This window comes from Carcharodon carcharias, chromosome 14, assembly GCF_017639515.1.
Source record: "Carcharodon carcharias isolate sCarCar2 chromosome 14, sCarCar2.pri, whole genome shotgun sequence".
Taxonomy (NCBI): Eukaryota; Metazoa; Chordata; class Chondrichthyes; order Lamniformes; family Lamnidae; genus Carcharodon; species Carcharodon carcharias.
In genome coordinates, this window is record NC_054480.1 from 3,147,904 (window position 1) to 3,165,583 (window position 17,680).

Consider the following 17,680-nt stretch of genomic DNA (forward strand, 5'->3'; position numbering starts at 1 on the left):
GCGAGGGGAGCAGTGGGGACATTAACAGTGAGAGAGTGAGAGGAGCAGTGGGGCCATTAACAGTGAGAGAGTGAGAGGTGCAGTGGGGCCATTAACAGTGAGAGAGAGCGAGAGGAGCAGTGTGGCCATTAACAGTGAGAGAGAGTGAGAGGAGCAGTGGGGACATTAACAGTGAGAGAGTGAGAGGAGCAGTGGGGACATTAACAGTGAGAGGGTGTGAGAGGAGCAGTGGGGCCATTAATAGTGAGAGAGTGTGAGGGGAGCTGTGTGGCCATTAACAGTGAGAGACTGAGAGGAGCAGTGGGGCCATTTACAGTGAGAGACTGAGAGGAGCAGTGTGGCCATTAACAGCTAGGGAGTGCGTGGGCAGCAGTGTGGCCATTAACAATGAGAGAGAGTGAGAGGAGCAGTGTGGCCATTAACAGTGAGAGAGTGAGAGGAGCAGTGGGGCCATTAACTGTGAGAGAGCGAGAGGAGCAGTGTGGCCATTAACAGTGAAGAGAGTGAGAGGAGCAGTGTGGCCATTAACAGTGAGAGAGTGTGAGAGGAGCAGTGTGGCCATTAACAGAGAGAGAGTGCGAGGGGAGCAGTGGGGACATTAACAGTGAGAGAGTGAGAGGAGCAGTGGGGCCATTAACAGTGAGAGAGTGAGAGGTGCAGTGGGGCCATTAACAGTGAGAGAGAGCGAGAGGAGCAGTGGGGCCATTAACAGTGAGAAAGAGCAAGAGGAGCAGCGTGGCCATTAACAGTGAGAGAGAGCGCTTGAGAGAAGCAGCAGAGCCATTAACAGTGAGAGAGTGAGAGGAGCAGTGGGGCAATTAACAGTGAGAGAACGAGAGGGGCAGTGGGGCCATTAACAGTGAGAGAACGAGAGGGGCAGTGGGGCCATTAACAGTGAGAGAGCGAGAGGAGCAGTGGGGACATTAACAGTGAGAGAGTGTGAGAGGAGCAGTGGGGACATTAACAGTGAGAGAGTGTGAGAGGGGCAGTGGGGCCATTAACAGTGAGAGAACGAGAGGGGCAGTGGGGCCATTAACAGTGAGAGAACGAGAGGGGCAGTGGGGCCATTAACAGTGAGAGAGCGAGAGGAGCAGTGGGGACATTAACAGTGAGAGAGTGTGAGAGGAGCAGTGGGGACATTAACAGTGAGAGAGTGAGAGGAGCAGTGTGGCCATTAACTGTGAGAGAGTGAGAGGAGCAGTGGGGCCATTAACAGTGAAAGAGTGAGAGGAGCAGTAGGGCCATTAACAGTGAAAGAGTGAGAGGAGCAGTAGGGCCATTAACAGTGAGAGAGTGAGAGGAGCAGTGGGGACATTAACAGTGAAAGAGTGAGAGGAGCAGTGGGGACATTAACAGTGAGAGAGTGAGAGGAGCAGTGGGGACATTAACAGTGAAAGAGTGAGAGGAGCAGTGGGGCCATTAACAGTGAGAGAGTGAGAGGAGCAGCGAGGACATTAACAGTGAGAGAGTGAGAGGAGCAGCGAGGACATTAACAGTGAGAGAGTGTGAGAGGAGCAGTGGGGACATTAACAGAGAGAGAGTGCGAGAGGAGCAGTGGGGACATTAACAGTGAGAGAGTGAGAGGAGCAGAGGTGGCCATTAACAGTAAGTGCGAGAGGAGCAGTGGGGACATTAACAGAGAGAGAGTGCGAGAGGAGCAGTGGGGACATTAACAGTGAGAGAGTGAGAGGAGCAGTGTGGCCACTAACAGTGAGAGAGTGCGAGGGGAGCAGTGGGGCCATTAACAGTGAGAGAGTGAGAGGAGCAGTGGGGCCATTAACAGTGAGAGAGTGAGAGGAGCAGTGGGGACATTAACAGTGAGAGAGTGTGAGAGGAGCAGTGGGGCCATTAACAGTGAGAGAGTGCGAGAGGAGCAGTGGGGCCATTTACAGTGAAAGAGTGAAAGGAGCAGTGGGGCCATTAACAGTGAGAGAGTGCGAGGGGAGCAGTGTGGCCATTAACAGTGAGAGACTGAGAGGAGCAGTGTGGCCATTAACAGCTAGGGAGTGCGTGGGCAGCAGTGTGGCCATTAACAGTGAGAGACTGAGAGGAGCAGTGTGGCCATTAACAGTGAGAGAGAGCGAGAGGAGCAGTGTGGCCATTAACAGTGAGAGAGAGTGAGAGGAGCAGTGGGGACATTAACAGTGAGAGAGTGAGAGGAGCAGTGGGGACATTAACAGTGAGAGAGTGAGAGGAGCAGTGGGGACATTAACAGTGAGAGGGTGTGAGAGGGGCAGTGGGGCCATTAATAGTGAGAGAGTGTGAGGGGAGCTGTGTGGCCATTAACAGTGAGAGACTGAGAGGAGCAGTGGGGCCATTTACAGTGAGAGACTGAGAGGAGCAGTGTGGCCATTAACAGCTAGGGAGTGCGTGGGCAGCAGTGTGGCCATTAACAATGAGAGAGAGTGAGAGGAGCAGTGTGGCCATTAACAGTGAGAGAGTGAGAGGAGCAGTGGGGCCATTAACAGTGAGAGAGCGAGAGGAGCAGTGTGGCCATTAACAGAGAGAGAGTGCGAGGGGAGCAGTGGGGACATTAACAGTGAGAGAGTGAGAGGAGCAGTGGGGCCATTAACAGTGAGAGAGTGAGAGGTGCAGTGGGGCCATTAACAGTGAGAGAGAGCGAGAGGAGCAGTGGGGCTTTAACAGTGAGAAAGAGCAAGAGGAGCAGCGTGGCCATTAACAGTGAGAGAGAGCGCTTGAGAGAAGCAGCAGAGCCATTAACAGTGAGAGAGTGAGAGGAGCAGTGGGGCCATTAACAGTGAGAGAACGAGAGGGGCAGTGGGGCCATTAACAGTGAGAGAACGAGAGGGGCAGTGGGGCCATTAACAGTGAGAGAGCGAGAGGAGCAGTGGGGACATTAACAGTGAGAGAGTGTGAGAGGAGCAGTGGGGACATTAACAGTGAGAGAGTGTGAGAGGGGCAGTGGGGCCATTAACAGTGAGAGAACGAGAGGGGCAGTGGGGCCATTAACAGTGAGAGAACGAGAGGGGCACTGGGGCCATTAACAGTGAGAGAGCGAGAGGAGCAGTGGGGACATTAACAGTGAGAGAGTGTGAGAGGAGCAGTGGGGACATTAACAGTGAGAGAGTGAGAGGAGCAGAGGTGGCCATTAACAGTAAGTGCGAGAGGAGCAGTGGGGACATTAACAGAGAGAGAGTGCGAGAGGAGCAGTGGGGCCATTAACAGTGAAAGAGTGAGAGGAGCAGTGGGGCCATTAACAGTGAGAGAGTGAGAGGAGCAGTGGGGACATTAACAGTGAAAGAGTGAGAGGAGCAGTGGGGACATTAACAGTGAGAGAGTGTGAGAGGAGCAGTGGGGCCATTAATAGTGAGAGAGTGTGAGGGGAGCTGTGTGGCCATTAACAGTGAGAGACTGAGAGGAGCAGTGGGGCCATTTACAGTGAGAGACTGAGAGGAGCAGTGTGGCCATTAACAGCTAGGGAGTGCGTGGGCAGCAGTGTGGCCATTAACAATGAGAGAGAGTGAGAGGAGCAGTGTGGCCATTAACAGTGAGAGAGTGAGAGGAGCAGTGGGGCCATTAACAGTGAGAGAGCGAGAGGAGCAGTGTGGCCATTAACAGTGAGAGAGTGAGAGGAGCAGTGTGGCCATTAACAGTGAGAGAGTGTGAGAGGAGCAGTGTGGCCATTAACAGAGAGAGAGTGCGAGGGGAGCAGTGGGGACATTAACAGTGAGAGAGTGAGAGGAGCAGTGGGGCCATTAACAGTGAGAGAGTGAGAGGTGCAGTGGGGCCATTAACAGTGAGAGAGAGCGAGAGGAGCAGTGGGGCCATTAACAGTGAGAAAGAGCAAGAGGAGCAGCGTGGCCATTAACAGTGAGAGAGAGCGCTTGAGAGAAGCAGCAGAGCCATTAACAGTGAGAGAGTGAGAGGAGCAGTGGGGCCATTAACAGTGAGAGAACGAGAGGGGCAGTGGGGCCATTAACAGTGAGAGAACAAGAGGGGCAGTGGGGCCATTAACAGTGAGAGAGCGAGAGGAGCAGTGGGGACATTAACAGTGAGAGAGTGTGAGAGGAGCAGTGGGGACATTAACAGTGAGAGTGTGAGAGGGGCAGTGGGGCCATTAACAGTGAGAGAACGAGAGGGGCAGTGGGGCCATTAACAGTGAGAGAACGAGAGGGGCAGTGGGGCCATTAACAGTGAGAGAGCGAGAGGAGCAGTGGGGACATTAACAGTGAGAGAGTGTGAGAGGAGCAGTGGGGCCATTAACAGTGAGAGAGTGAGAGGAGCAGTGTGGCCATTAACTGTGAGAGAGTGAGAGGAGCAGTGGGGCCATTAACAGTGAAAGAGTGAGAGGAGCAGTAGGGCCATTAACAGTGAGAGAGTGAGGAGCAGTGGGGACATTAACAGTGAAAGAGTGAGAGGAGCAGTGGGGACATTAACAGTGAGAGAGTGAGAGGAGCAGTGGGGACATTAACAGTGAAAGAGTGAGAGGAGCAGTGGGGCCATCAACAGTGAGAGAGTGAGAGGAGCAGCGAGGACATTAACAGTGAGAGAGTGAGAGGAGCAGCGAGGACATTAACAGTGAGAGAGTGTGAGAGGAGCAGTGGGGACATTAACAGAGAGAGAGTGCGAGAGGAGCTGTGGGGACATTAACAGTGAGAGAGTGAGAGGAGCAGAGGTGGCCATTAACAGTAAGTGCGAGAGGAGCAGTGGGGACATTAACAGAGAGAGAGTGCGAGAGGAGCAGTGGGGACATTAACAGTGAGAGAGTGAGAGGAGCAGTGTGGCCACTAACAGTGAGAGAGTGCGAGGGGAGCAGTGGGGCCATTAACAGTGAGAGAGTGAGAGGAGCAGTGGGGCCATTAACAGTGAGAGAGTGAGAGGAGCAGTGGGGACATTAACAGTGAGAGAGTGTGAGAGGAGCAGTGGGGCCATTAACAGTGAGAGAGTGCGAGAGGAGCAGTGGGGCCATTTACAGTGAAAGAGTGAAAGGAGCAGTGGGGCCATTAACAGTGAGAGAGTGCGAGGGGAGCAGTGTGGCCATTAACAGTGAGAGACTGAGAGGAGCAGTGTGGCCATTAACAGCTAGGGAGTGCGTGGGCAGCAGTGTGGCCATTAACAGTGAGAGACTGAGAGGAGCAGTGTGGCCATTAACAGTGAGAGAGAGCGAGAGGAGCAGTGTGGCCATTAACAGTGAGAGAGAGTGAGAGGAGCAGTGGGGACATTAACAGTGAGAGAGTGAGAGGAGCAGTGGGGACATTAACAGTGAGAGAGTGAGAGGAGCAGTGGGGACATTAACAGTGAGAGGGTGTGAGAGGAGCAGTGGGGCCATTAATAGTGAGAGAGTGTGAGGGGAGCTGTGTGGCCATTAACAGTGAGAGACTGAGAGGAGCAGTGGGGCCATTTACAGTGAGAGACTGAGAGGAGCAGTGTGGCCATTAACAGCTAGGGAGTGCGTGGGCAGCAGTGTGGCCATTAATAATGAGAGAGAGTGAGAGGAGCAGTGTGGCCATTAACAGTGAGAGAGTGAGAGGAGCAGTGGGGCCATTAACAGTGAGAGAGCGAGAGGAGCAGTGTGGCCATTAACAGAGAGAGAGTGCGAGGGGAGCAGTGGGGACATTAACAGTGAGAGAGTGAGAGGAGCAGTGGGGCCATTAACAGTGAGAGAGTGAGAGGTGCAGTGGGGCCATTAACAGTGAGAGAGAGCGAGAGGAGCAGTGGGGCTTTAACAGTGAGAAAGAGCAAGAGGAGCAGCGTGGCCATTAACAGTGAGAGAGAGCGCTTGAGAGAAGCAGCAGAGCCATTAACAGTGAGAGAGTGAGAGGAGCAGTGGGGCCATTAACAGTGAGAGAACGAGAGGGGCAGTGGGGCCATTAACAGTGAGAGAACGAGAGGGGCAGTGGGGCCATTAACAGTGAGAGAGCGAGAGGAGCAGTGGGGACATTAACAGTGAGAGAGTGTGAGAGGAGCAGTGGGGACATTAACAGTGAGAGAGTGTGAGAGGGGCAGTGGGGCCATTAACAGTGAGAGAACGAGAGGGGCAGTGGGGCCATTAACAGTGAGAGAACGAGAGGGGCACTGGGGCCATTAACAGTGAGAGAGCGAGAGGAGCAGTGGGGACATTAACAGTGAGAGAGTGTGAGAGGAGCAGTGGGGCCATTAACAGTGAGAGAGTGAGAGGAGCAGTGTGGCCATTAACTGTGAGAGAGTGAGAGGAGCAGTGGGGCCATTAACAGTGAAAGAGTGAGAGGAGCAGTGGGGCCATTAACAGTGAGAGAGTGAGAGGAGCAGCGAGGACATTAACAGTGAGAGAGTGAGAGGAGCAGCGAGGACATTAACAGTGAGAGAGTGTGAGAGGAGCAGTGGGGACATTAACAGAGAGAGAGTGCGAGAGGAGCAGTGGGGACATTAACAGTGAGAGAGTGAGAGGAGCAGAGGTGGCCATTAACAGTAAGTGCGAGAGGAGCAGTGGGGACATTAACAGAGAGAGAGTGCGAGAGGAGCAGTGGGGACATTAACAGTGAGAGAGTGAGAGGAGCAGTGTGGCCACTAACAGTGAGAGAGTGCGAGGGGAGCAGTGGGGCCATTAACAGTGAGAGAGTGAGAGGAGCAGTGGGGCCATTAACAGTGAGAGAGTGAGAGGAGCAGTGGGGACATTAACAGTGAGAGAGTGTGAGAGGAGCAGTGGGGCCATTAACAGTGAGAGAGTGCGAGAGGAGCAGTGGGGCCATTTACAGTGAAAGAGTGAAAGGAGCAGTGGGGCCATTAACAGTGAGAGAGTGCGAGGGGAGCAGTGTGGCCATTAACAGTGAGAGACTGAGAGGAGCAGTGTGGCCATTAACAGCTAGGGAGTGCGTGGGCAGCAGTGTGGCCATTAACAGTGAGAGACTGAGAGGAGCAGTGTGGCCATTAACAGTGAGAGAGAGCGAGAGGAGCAGTGTGGCCATTAACAGTGAGAGAGAGTGAGAGGAGCAGTGGGGACATTAACAGTGAGAGAGTGAGAGGAGCAGTGGGGACATTAACAGTGAGAGAGTGAGAGGAGCAGTGGGGACATTAACAGTGAGAGGGTGTGAGAGGAGCAGTGGGGCCATTAATAGTGAGAGAGTGTGAGGGGAGCTGTGTGGCCATTAACAGTGAGAGACTGAGAGGAGCAGTGGGGCCATTTACAGTGAGAGACTGAGAGGAGCAGTGTGGCCATTAACAGCTAGGGAGTGCGTGGGCAGCAGTGTGGCCATTAACAATGAGAGAGAGTGAGAGGAGCAGTGTGGCCATTAACAGTGAGAGAGTGAGAGGAGCAGTGGGGCCATTAACAGTGAGAGAGCGAGAGGAGCAGTGTGGCCATTAACAGAGAGAGAGTGCGAGGGGAGCAGTGGGGACATTAACAGTGAGAGAGTGAGAGGAGCAGTGGGGCCATTAACAGTGAGAGAGTGAGAGGTGCAGTGGGGCCATTAACAGTGAGAGAGAGCGAGAGGAGCAGTGGGGCTTTAACAGTGAGAAAGAGCAAGAGGAGCAGCGTGGCCATTAACAGTGAGAGAGAGCGCTTGAGAGAAGCAGCAGAGCCATTAACAGTGAGAGAGTGAGAGGAGCAGTGGGGCCATTAACAGTGAGAGAACGAGAGGGGCAGTGGGGCCATTAACAGTGAGAGAACGAGAGGGGCAGTGGGGCCATTAACAGTGAGAGAGCGAGAGGAGCAGTGGGGACATTAACAGTGAGAGAGTGTGAGAGGAGCAGTGGGGACATTAACAGTGAGAGAGTGTGAGAGGGGCAGTGGGGCCATTAACAGTGAGAGAACGAGAGGGGCAGTGGGGCCATTAACAGTGAGAGAACGAGAGGGGCACTGGGGCCATTAACAGTGAGAGAGCGAGAGGAGCAGTGGGGACATTAACAGTGAGAGAGTGTGAGAGGAGCAGTGGGGCCATTAACAGTGAGAGAGTGAGAGGAGCAGTGTGGCCATTAACTGTGAGAGAGTGAGAGGAGCAGTGGGGCCATTAACAGTGAAAGAGTGAGAGGAGCAGTGGGGCCATTAACAGTGAGAGAGTGAGAGGAGCAGCGAGGACATTAACAGTGAGAGAGTGAGAGGAGCAGCGAGGACATTAACAGTGAGAGAGTGTGAGAGGAGCAGTGGGGACATTAACAGAGAGAGAGTGCGAGAGGAGCAGTGGGGACATTAACAGTGAGAGAGTGAGAGGAGCAGAGGTGGCCATTAACAGTAAGTGCGAGAGGAGCAGTGGGGACATTAACAGAGAGAGAGTGCGAGAGGAGCAGTGGGGACATTAACAGTGAGAGAGTGAGAGGAGCAGTGTGGCCACTAACAGTGAGAGAGTGCGAGGGGAGCAGTGGGGCCATTAACAGTGAGAGAGTGAGAGGAGCAGTGGGGCCATTAACAGTGAGAGAGTGAGAGGAGCAGTGGGGACATTAACAGTGAGAGAGTGTGAGAGGAGCAGTGGGGCCATTAACAGTGAGAGAGTGCGAGAGGAGCAGTGGGGCCATTTACAGTGAAAGAGTGAAAGGAGCAGTGGGGCCATTAACAGTGAGAGAGTGCGAGGGGAGCAGTGTGGCCATTAACAGTGAGAGACTGAGAGGAGCAGTGTGGCCATTAACAGCTAGGGAGTGCGTGGGCAGCAGTGTGGCCATTAACAGTGAGAGACTGAGAGGAGCAGTGTGGCCATTAACAGTGAGAGAGAGCGAGAGGAGCAGTGTGGCCATTAACAGTGAGAGAGAGTGAGAGGAGCAGTGGGGACATTAACAGTGAGAGAGTGAGAGGAGCAGTGGGGACATTAACAGTGAGAGAGTGAGAGGAGCAGTGGGGACATTAACAGTGAGAGGGTGTGAGAGGAGCAGTGGGGCCATTAATAGTGAGAGAGTGTGAGGGGAGCTGTGTGGCCATTAACAGTGAGAGACTGAGAGGAGCAGTGGGGCCATTTACAGTGAGAGACTGAGAGGAGCAGTGTGGCCATTAACAGCTAGGGAGTGCGTGGGCAGCAGTGTGGCCATTAACAATGAGAGAGAGTGAGAGGAGCAGTGTGGCCATTAACAGTGAGAGAGTGAGAGGAGCAGTGGGGCCATTAACAGTGAGAGAGCGAGAGGAGCAGTGTGGCCATTAACAGAGAGAGAGTGCGAGGGGAGCAGTGGGGACATTAACAGTGAGAGAGTGAGAGGAGCAGTGGGGCCATTAACAGTGAGAGAGTGAGAGGTGCAGTGGGGCCATTAACAGTGAGAGAGAGCGAGAGGAGCAGTGGGGCTTTAACAGTGAGAAAGAGCAAGAGGAGCAGCGTGGCCATTAACAGTGAGAGAGAGCGCTTGAGAGAAGCAGCAGAGCCATTAACAGTGAGAGAGTGAGAGGAGCAGTGGGGCCATTAACAGTGAGAGAACGAGAGGGGCAGTGGGGCCATTAACAGTGAGAGAACGAGAGGGGCAGTGGGGCCATTAACAGTGAGAGAGCGAGAGGAGCAGTGGGGACATTAACAGTGAGAGAGTGTGAGAGGAGCAGTGGGGACATTAACAGTGAGAGAGTGTGAGAGGGGCAGTGGGGCCATTAACAGTGAGAGAACGAGAGGGGCAGTGGGGCCATTAACAGTGAGAGAACGAGAGGGGCACTGGGGCCATTAACAGTGAGAGAGCGAGAGGAGCAGTGGGGACATTAACAGTGAGAGAGTGTGAGAGGAGCAGTGGGGCCATTAACAGTGAGAGAGTGAGAGGAGCAGTGTGGCCATTAACTGTGAGAGAGTGAGAGGAGCAGTGGGGACATTAACAGTGAAAGAGTGAGAGGAGCAGTGGGGCCATTAACAGTGAGAGAGTGAGAGGAGCAGCGAGGACATTAACAGTGAGAGAGTGAGAGGAGCAGCGAGGACATTAACAGTGAGAGAGTGTGAGAGGAGCAGTGGGGACATTAACAGAGAGAGAGTGCGAGAGGAGCAGTGGGGACATTAACAGTGAGAGAGTGAGAGGAGCAGAGGTGGCCATTAACAGTAAGTGCGAGAGGAGCAGTGGGGACATTAACAGAGAGAGAGTGCGAGAGGAGCAGTGGGGCCATTAACAGTGAAAGAGTGAGAGGAGCAGTGGGGCCATTAACAGTGAGAGAGTGAGAGGAGCAGTGGGGACATTAACAGTGAAAGAGTGAGAGGAGCAGTGGGGACATTAACAGTGAGAGAGTGTGAGAGGAGCAGTGGGGCCATTAATAGTGAGAGAGTGTGAGGGGAGCTGTGTGGCCATTAACAGTGAGAGACTGAGAGGAGCAGTGGGGCCATTTACAGTGAGAGACTGAGAGGAGCAGTGTGGCCATTAACAGCTAGGGAGTGCGTGGGCAGCAGTGTGGCCATTAACAATGAGAGAGAGTGAGAGGAGCAGTGTGGCCATTAACAGTGAGAGAGTGAGAGGAGCAGTGGGGCCATTAACAGTGAGAGAGCGAGAGGAGCAGTGTGGCCATTAACAGTGAGAGAGTGAGAGGAGCAGTGTGGCCATTAACAGTGAGAGAGTGTGAGAGGAGCAGTGTGGCCATTAACAGAGAGAGAGTGCGAGGGGAGCAGTGGGGACATTAACAGTGAGAGAGTGAGAGGAGCAGTGGGGCCATTAACAGTGAGAGAGTGAGAGGTGCAGTGGGGCCATTAACAGTGAGAGAGAGCGAGAGGAGCAGTGGGGCCATTAACAGTGAGAAAGAGCAAGAGGAGCAGCGTGGCCATTAACAGTGAGAGAGAGCGCTTGAGAGAAGCAGCAGAGCCATTAACAGTGAGAGAGTGAGAGGAGCAGTGGGGCCATTAACAGTGAGAGAACGAGAGGGGCAGTGGGGCCATTAACAGTGAGAGAACAAGAGGGGCAGTGGGGCCATTAACAGTGAGAGAGCGAGAGGAGCAGTGGGGACATTAACAGTGAGAGAGTGTGAGAGGAGCAGTGGGGACATTAACAGTGAGAGTGTGAGAGGGGCAGTGGGGCCATTAACAGTGAGAGAACGAGAGGGGCAGTGGGGCCATTAACAGTGAGAGAACGAGAGGGGCAGTGGGGCCATTAACAGTGAGAGAGCGAGAGGAGCAGTGGGGACATTAACAGTGAGAGAGTGTGAGAGGAGCAGTGGGGCCATTAACAGTGAGAGAGTGAGAGGAGCAGTGTGGCCATTAACTGTGAGAGAGTGAGAGGAGCAGTGGGGCCATTAACAGTGAAAGAGTGAGAGGAGCAGTAGGGCCATTAACAGTGAGAGAGTGAGGAGCAGTGGGGACATTAACAGTGAAAGAGTGAGAGGAGCAGTGGGGACATTAACAGTGAGAGAGTGAGAGGAGCAGTGGGGACATTAACAGTGAAAGAGTGAGAGGAGCAGTGGGGCCATCAACAGTGAGAGAGTGAGAGGAGCAGCGAGGACATTAACAGTGAGAGAGTGAGAGGAGCAGCGAGGACATTAACAGTGAGAGAGTGTGAGAGGAGCAGTGGGGACATTAACAGAGAGAGAGTGAGAGGAGCAGAGGTGGCCATTAACAGTAAGTGCGAGAGGAGCAGTGGGGACATTAACAGAGAGAGAGTGCGAGAGGAGCAGTGGGGACATTAACAGTGAGAGAGTGAGAGGAGCAGTGTGGCCACTAACAGTGAGAGAGTGCGAGGGGAGCAGTGGGGCCATTAACAGTGAGAGAGTGAGAGGAGCAGTGGGGCCATTAACAGTGAGAGAGTGAGAGGAGCAGTGGGGACATTAACAGTGAGAGAGTGTGAGAGGAGCAGTGGGGCCATTAACAGTGAGAGAGTGCGAGAGGAGCAGTGGGGCCATTTACAGTGAAAGAGTGAAAGGAGCAGTGGGGCCATTAACAGTGAGAGAGTGCGAGGGGAGCAGTGTGGCCATTAACAGTGAGAGACTGAGAGGAGCAGTGTGGCCATTAACAGCTAGGGAGTGCGTGGGCAGCAGTGTGGCCATTAACAGTGAGAGACTGAGAGGAGCAGTGTGGCCATTAACAGTGAGAGAGAGCGAGAGGAGCAGTGTGGCCATTAACAGTGAGAGAGAGTGAGAGGAGCAGTGGGGACATTAACAGTGAGAGAGTGAGAGGAGCAGTGGGGACATTAACAGTGAGAGAGTGAGAGGAGCAGTGGGGACATTAACAGTGAGAGGGTGTGAGAGGAGCAGTGGGGCCATTAATAGTGAGAGAGTGCGAGGGGAGCAGTGTGGCCATTAACAGTGAGAGACTGAGAGGAGCAGTGTGGCCATTAACAGCTAGGGAGTGCGTGGGCAGCAGTGTGGCCATTAACAGTGAGAGACTGAGAGGAGCAGTGTGGCCATTAACAGTGAGAGAGAGCGAGAGGAGCAGTGTGGCCATTAACAGTGAGAGAGAGTGAGAGGAGCAGTGGGGACATTAACAGTGAGAGAGTGAGAGGAGCAGTGGGGACATTAACAGTGAGAGAGTGAGAGGAGCAGTGGGGACATTAACAGTGAGAGGGTGTGAGAGGAGCAGTGGGGCCATTAATAGTGAGAGAGTGTGAGGGGAGCTGTGTGGCCATTAACAGTGAGAGACTGAGAGGAGCAGTGGGGCCATTTACAGTGAGAGACTGAGAGGAGCAGTGTGGCCATTAACAGCTAGGGAGTGCGTGGGCAGCAGTGTGGCCATTAATAATGAGAGAGAGTGAGAGGAGCAGTGTGGCCATTAACAGTGAGAGAGTGAGAGGAGCAGTGGGGCCATTAACAGTGAGAGAGCGAGAGGAGCAGTGTGGCCATTAACAGAGAGAGAGTGCGAGGGGAGCAGTGGGGACATTAACAGTGAGAGAGTGAGAGGAGCAGTGGGGCCATTAACAGTGAGAGAGTGAGAGGTGCAGTGGGGCCATTAACAGTGAGAGAGAGCGAGAGGAGCAGTGGGGCTTTAACAGTGAGAAAGAGCAAGAGGAGCAGCGTGGCCATTAACAGTGAGAGAGAGCGCTTGAGAGAAGCAGCAGAGCCATTAACAGTGAGAGAGTGAGAGGAGCAGTGGGGCCATTAACAGTGAGAGAACGAGAGGGGCAGTGGGGCCATTAACAGTGAGAGAACGAGAGGGGCAGTGGGGCCATTAACAGTGAGAGAGCGAGAGGAGCAGTGGGGACATTAACAGTGAGAGAGTGTGAGAGGAGCAGTGGGGACATTAACAGTGAGAGAGTGTGAGAGGGGCAGTGGGGCCATTAACAGTGAGAGAACGAGAGGGGCAGTGGGGCCATTAACAGTGAGAGAACGAGAGGGGCACTGGGGCCATTAACAGTGAGAGAGCGAGAGGAGCAGTGGGGACATTAACAGTGAGAGAGTGTGAGAGGAGCAGTGGGGCCATTAACAGTGAGAGAGTGAGAGGAGCAGTGTGGCCATTAACTGTGAGAGAGTGAGAGGAGCAGTGGGGCCATTAACAGTGAAAGAGTGAGAGGAGCAGTGGGGCCATTAACAGTGAGAGAGTGAGAGGAGCAGCGAGGACATTAACAGTGAGAGAGTGAGAGGAGCAGCGAGGACATTAACAGTGAGAGAGTGTGAGAGGAGCAGTGGGGACATTAACAGAGAGAGAGTGCGAGAGGAGCAGTGGGGACATTAACAGTGAGAGAGTGAGAGGAGCAGAGGTGGCCATTAACAGTAAGTGCGAGAGGAGCAGTGGGGACATTAACAGAGAGAGAGTGCGAGAGGAGCAGTGGGGACATTAACAGTGAGAGAGTGAGAGGAGCAGTGTGGCCACTAACAGTGAGAGAGTGCGAGGGGAGCAGTGGGGCCATTAACAGTGAGAGAGTGAGAGGAGCAGTGGGGCCATTAACAGTGAGAGAGTGAGAGGAGCAGTGGGGACATTAACAGTGAGAGAGTGTGAGAGGAGCAGTGGGGCCATTAACAGTGAGAGAGTGCGAGAGGAGCAGTGGGGCCATTTACAGTGAAAGAGTGAAAGGAGCAGTGGGGCCATTAACAGTGAGAGAGTGCGAGGGGAGCAGTGTGGCCATTAACAGTGAGAGACTGAGAGGAGCAGTGTGGCCATTAACAGCTAGGGAGTGCGTGGGCAGCAGTGTGGCCATTAACAGTGAGAGACTGAGAGGAGCAGTGTGGCCATTAACAGTGAGAGAGAGCGAGAGGAGCAGTGTGGCCATTAACAGTGAGAGAGAGTGAGAGGAGCAGTGGGGACATTAACAGTGAGAGAGTGAGAGGAGCAGTGGGGACATTAACAGTGAGAGAGTGAGAGGAGCAGTGGGGACATTAACAGTGAGAGGGTGTGAGAGGAGCAGTGGGGCCATTAATAGTGAGAGAGTGTGAGGGGAGCTGTGTGGCCATTAACAGTGAGAGACTGAGAGGAGCAGTGGGGCCATTTACAGTGAGAGACTGAGAGGAGCAGTGTGGCCATTAACAGCTAGGGAGTGCGTGGGCAGCAGTGTGGCCATTAACAATGAGAGAGAGTGAGAGGAGCAGTGTGGCCATTAACAGTGAGAGAGTGAGAGGAGCAGTGGGGCCATTAACAGTGAGAGAGCGAGAGGAGCAGTGTGGCCATTAACAGAGAGAGAGTGCGAGGGGAGCAGTGGGGACATTAACAGTGAGAGAGTGAGAGGAGCAGTGGGGCCATTAACAGTGAGAGAGTGAGAGGTGCAGTGGGGCCATTAACAGTGAGAGAGAGCGAGAGGAGCAGTGGGGCTTTAACAGTGAGAAAGAGCAAGAGGAGCAGCGTGGCCATTAACAGTGAGAGAGAGCGCTTGAGAGAAGCAGCAGAGCCATTAACAGTGAGAGAGTGAGAGGAGCAGTGGGGCCATTAACAGTGAGAGAACGAGAGGGGCAGTGGGGCCATTAACAGTGAGAGAACGAGAGGGGCAGTGGGGCCATTAACAGTGAGAGAACGAGAGGGGCACTGGGGCCATTAACAGTGAGAGAGCGAGAGGAGCAGTGGGGACATTAACAGTGAGAGAGTGTGAGAGGAGCAGTGGGGCCATTAACAGTGAGAGAGTGAGAGGAGCAGTGTGGCCATTAACTGTGAGAGAGTGAGAGGAGCAGTGGGGCCATTAACAGTGAAAGAGTGAGAGGAGCAGTGGGGCCATTAACAGTGAGAGAGTGAGAGGAGCAGTGGGGACATTAACAGTGAGAGAGTGAGAGGAGCAGTGGGGACATTAACAGTGAAAGAGTGAGAGGAGCAGTGGGGCCATTAACAGTGAGAGAGTGAGAGGAGCAGCGAGGACATTAACAGTGAGAGAGTGAGAGGAGCAGCGAGGACATTAACAGTGAGAGAGTGTGAGAGGAGCAGTGGGGACATTAACAGAGAGAGAGTGCGAGAGGAGCAGTGGGGACATTAACAGTGAGAGAGTGAGAGGAGCAGAGGTGGCCATTAACAGTAAGTGCGAGAGGAGCAGTGGGGACATTAACAGAGAGAGAGTGCGAGAGGAGCAGTGGGGACATTAACAGTGAGAGAGTGAGAGGAGCAGTGTGGCCATTAACAGTGAGAGAGTGCGAGGGGAGCAGTGGGGCCATTAACAGTGAGAGAGTGAGAGGAGCAGTGGGGCCATTAACAGGGAGAGAGTGAGAGGAGCAGTGGGGACATTAACAGTGAGAGAGTGTGAGAGGAGCAGTGGGGCCATTAACAGTGAGAGTGCGAGAGGAGCAGTGGGGCCATTTACAGTGAAAGAGTGAAAGGAGCAGTGGGGCCATTAACAGTGAGAGAGCGAGAGGAGCAGTGGGGCCATTAACAGTGAGAGAGCGAGAGGAGCAGTGGGGCCATTAACAGTGAGAGAGAGCGAGAGGCGCAGTGGGGCCATTTACAGTGAAAGAGTGAAAGGAGCAGTGGGGCCATTAACAGTGAGAGAGTGAGAGGAGCAGTGGGGCCATTAACAGTGAGAGAGTGAGAGGAGCAGTGGGGCCATTTACAGTGAAAGAGTGAAAGGAGCAGTGGGGCCATTAACAGTGTGAGAGTGAGAGGAGCAGTGGGGCCATTAACAGTGAGAGAGTGAGAGGAGCAGTGGGGCCATTAACAGTGAGAGAGAGCGAGAGGAGCAGTGGGGCTTTAACAGTGAGAAAGAGCAAGAGGAGCAGCGTGGCCATTAACAGTGAGAGAGAGCGCTTGAGAGAAGCAGCAGAGCCATTAAGAGTGAGAGAGTGTGAGAGGAGCAGCGAGGACATTAACAGTGAGTGAGTGTGAGAGGAGCAGTGGGGCCATTAACAGTGAGAGAGTGTGAGAGGAGCAGCGAGGACATTAACAGTGAGAGAACGAGAGGGGCAGTGGGGCCATTAACAGTGAGAGAGAGCGAGGAGCAGTGGGGCCATTAGCAGTGAGTGAGTGCGAGAGGAGCAGCGAGGACATTAACAGAGAGTGCGAGAGGAGCAGCGAGGACATTAACAGAGAGTGCGAGAGGAGCAGCGAGGACATTAACAGAGGGTGCGAGGGCAGCAGCGAGGACATTAACAGTGAGAGAGTGAGAGGAGCAGTGTGGCCGTTAACAGTGAGAGAGTGAGAGGAGCAGTGTGGCCATTAACAGTGAGAGAGTGAGAGGGGCAGTGGGGCCATTAACAGTGAGAGAACGAGAGGGGCAGTGGGGCCATTAACAGTGAGAGAGAGCGAGGAGCAGTGGGGCCATTAGCAGTGAGTGAGCGAGAGGAGCAGCGAGGACATTAACAGAGAGTGCGAGAGAAGCAGCGAGGACATTAACAGAGAGTGCGAGAGGAGCAGCGAGGACATTAACAGAGAGTGTGAGAGGAGCAGCGAGGACATTAACAGTGAGAGAGTGAGAGCAGCAGCGAGGACATTAACAGTAAGAGAGTGAGAGGAGCAGTGTGGCCATTAACAGTGGGAGTGTGAGAGGAGCAGTGTGGCCATTAACAGTGAGAGAGTGCGAGAGGAGCAGCGAGGACATTAACAGTGAGAGTGAGAGGAGCAGTGTGGACATTAACAGTGAGAGAGAGCGAGGAGCAGTGGGGCCATTAGCAGTGAGAGAGAGCGAGGAGCAGTGGGGTCATTAGCAGTGAGAGAGAGCGAGAAGAGCAGCGAGGACATTAACAGAGAGTGCGAGAGGAGCAGCGAGGACATTAACAGAGAGTGCGAGAGGAGCAGCGAGGACATTAACAGAGAGTGCGAGAGGAGCAGCGAGGACATTAACAGCGAGAGAGTGAGAGGAGCAGTGTGGCCATTAACAGTGAGAGAGTGAGAGGAGCAGTGGGGCCATTAACAGTGAGAGAACGAGAGGGGCAGTGTGGCCATTAACAGTGAGAGAGAGCGAGGAGCAGTGGGGCCATTAGCAGTGAGAGAGTGAGAGGAGCAGTGGGGCCATTAACAGTGAGAGAACGAGAGGGGCAGTGTGGCCATTAACAGTGAGAGAACAAGAGGAGCAGTGGGGCCATTAACAGTGAGAGAACGAGAGGGGCAGTGGGGCCATTAACAGTGAGAGAGAGCGAGGAGCAGTGGGGCCATTAGCAGTGAGTGAGTGCGAGAGGAGCAGCGAGGACATTAACAGAGAGTGCGAGAGAAGCAGCGAGGACATTAACAGAGAGTGCGAGAGGAGCAGCGAGGACATTAACAGAGAGTGTGAGACGAGCAGCGAGGACATTAACAGTGAGAGAGTGTGAGAGGAGCAGTGGGGACATTAACAGAGAGAGAGTGCGAGAGGAGCAGTGGGGACATTAACAGTGAGAGAGTGAGAGGAGCAGAGGTGGCCATTAACAGTAAGTGCGAGAGGAGCAGTGGGCCATTAACAGAGAGAGAGTGCGAGAGGAGCAGTGGGGACATTAACAGTGAGAGAGTGAGAGGAGCAGTGTGGCCATTAACAGTGAGAGAGTGCGAGGGGAGCAGTGGGGCCA

The 17,680-nt window shown here is 53.7% G+C and overlaps 1 protein-coding gene across 1 annotated transcript in view; it reads right to left on the reverse strand.

The window, feature by feature from the left end:
- eif6 (eukaryotic translation initiation factor 6) overlaps positions 1 to 17,680 on the reverse strand; it is a 148,267-nt gene that overhangs the window by 78,161 nt on the left and 52,426 nt on the right. The window lies entirely within an intron of this gene.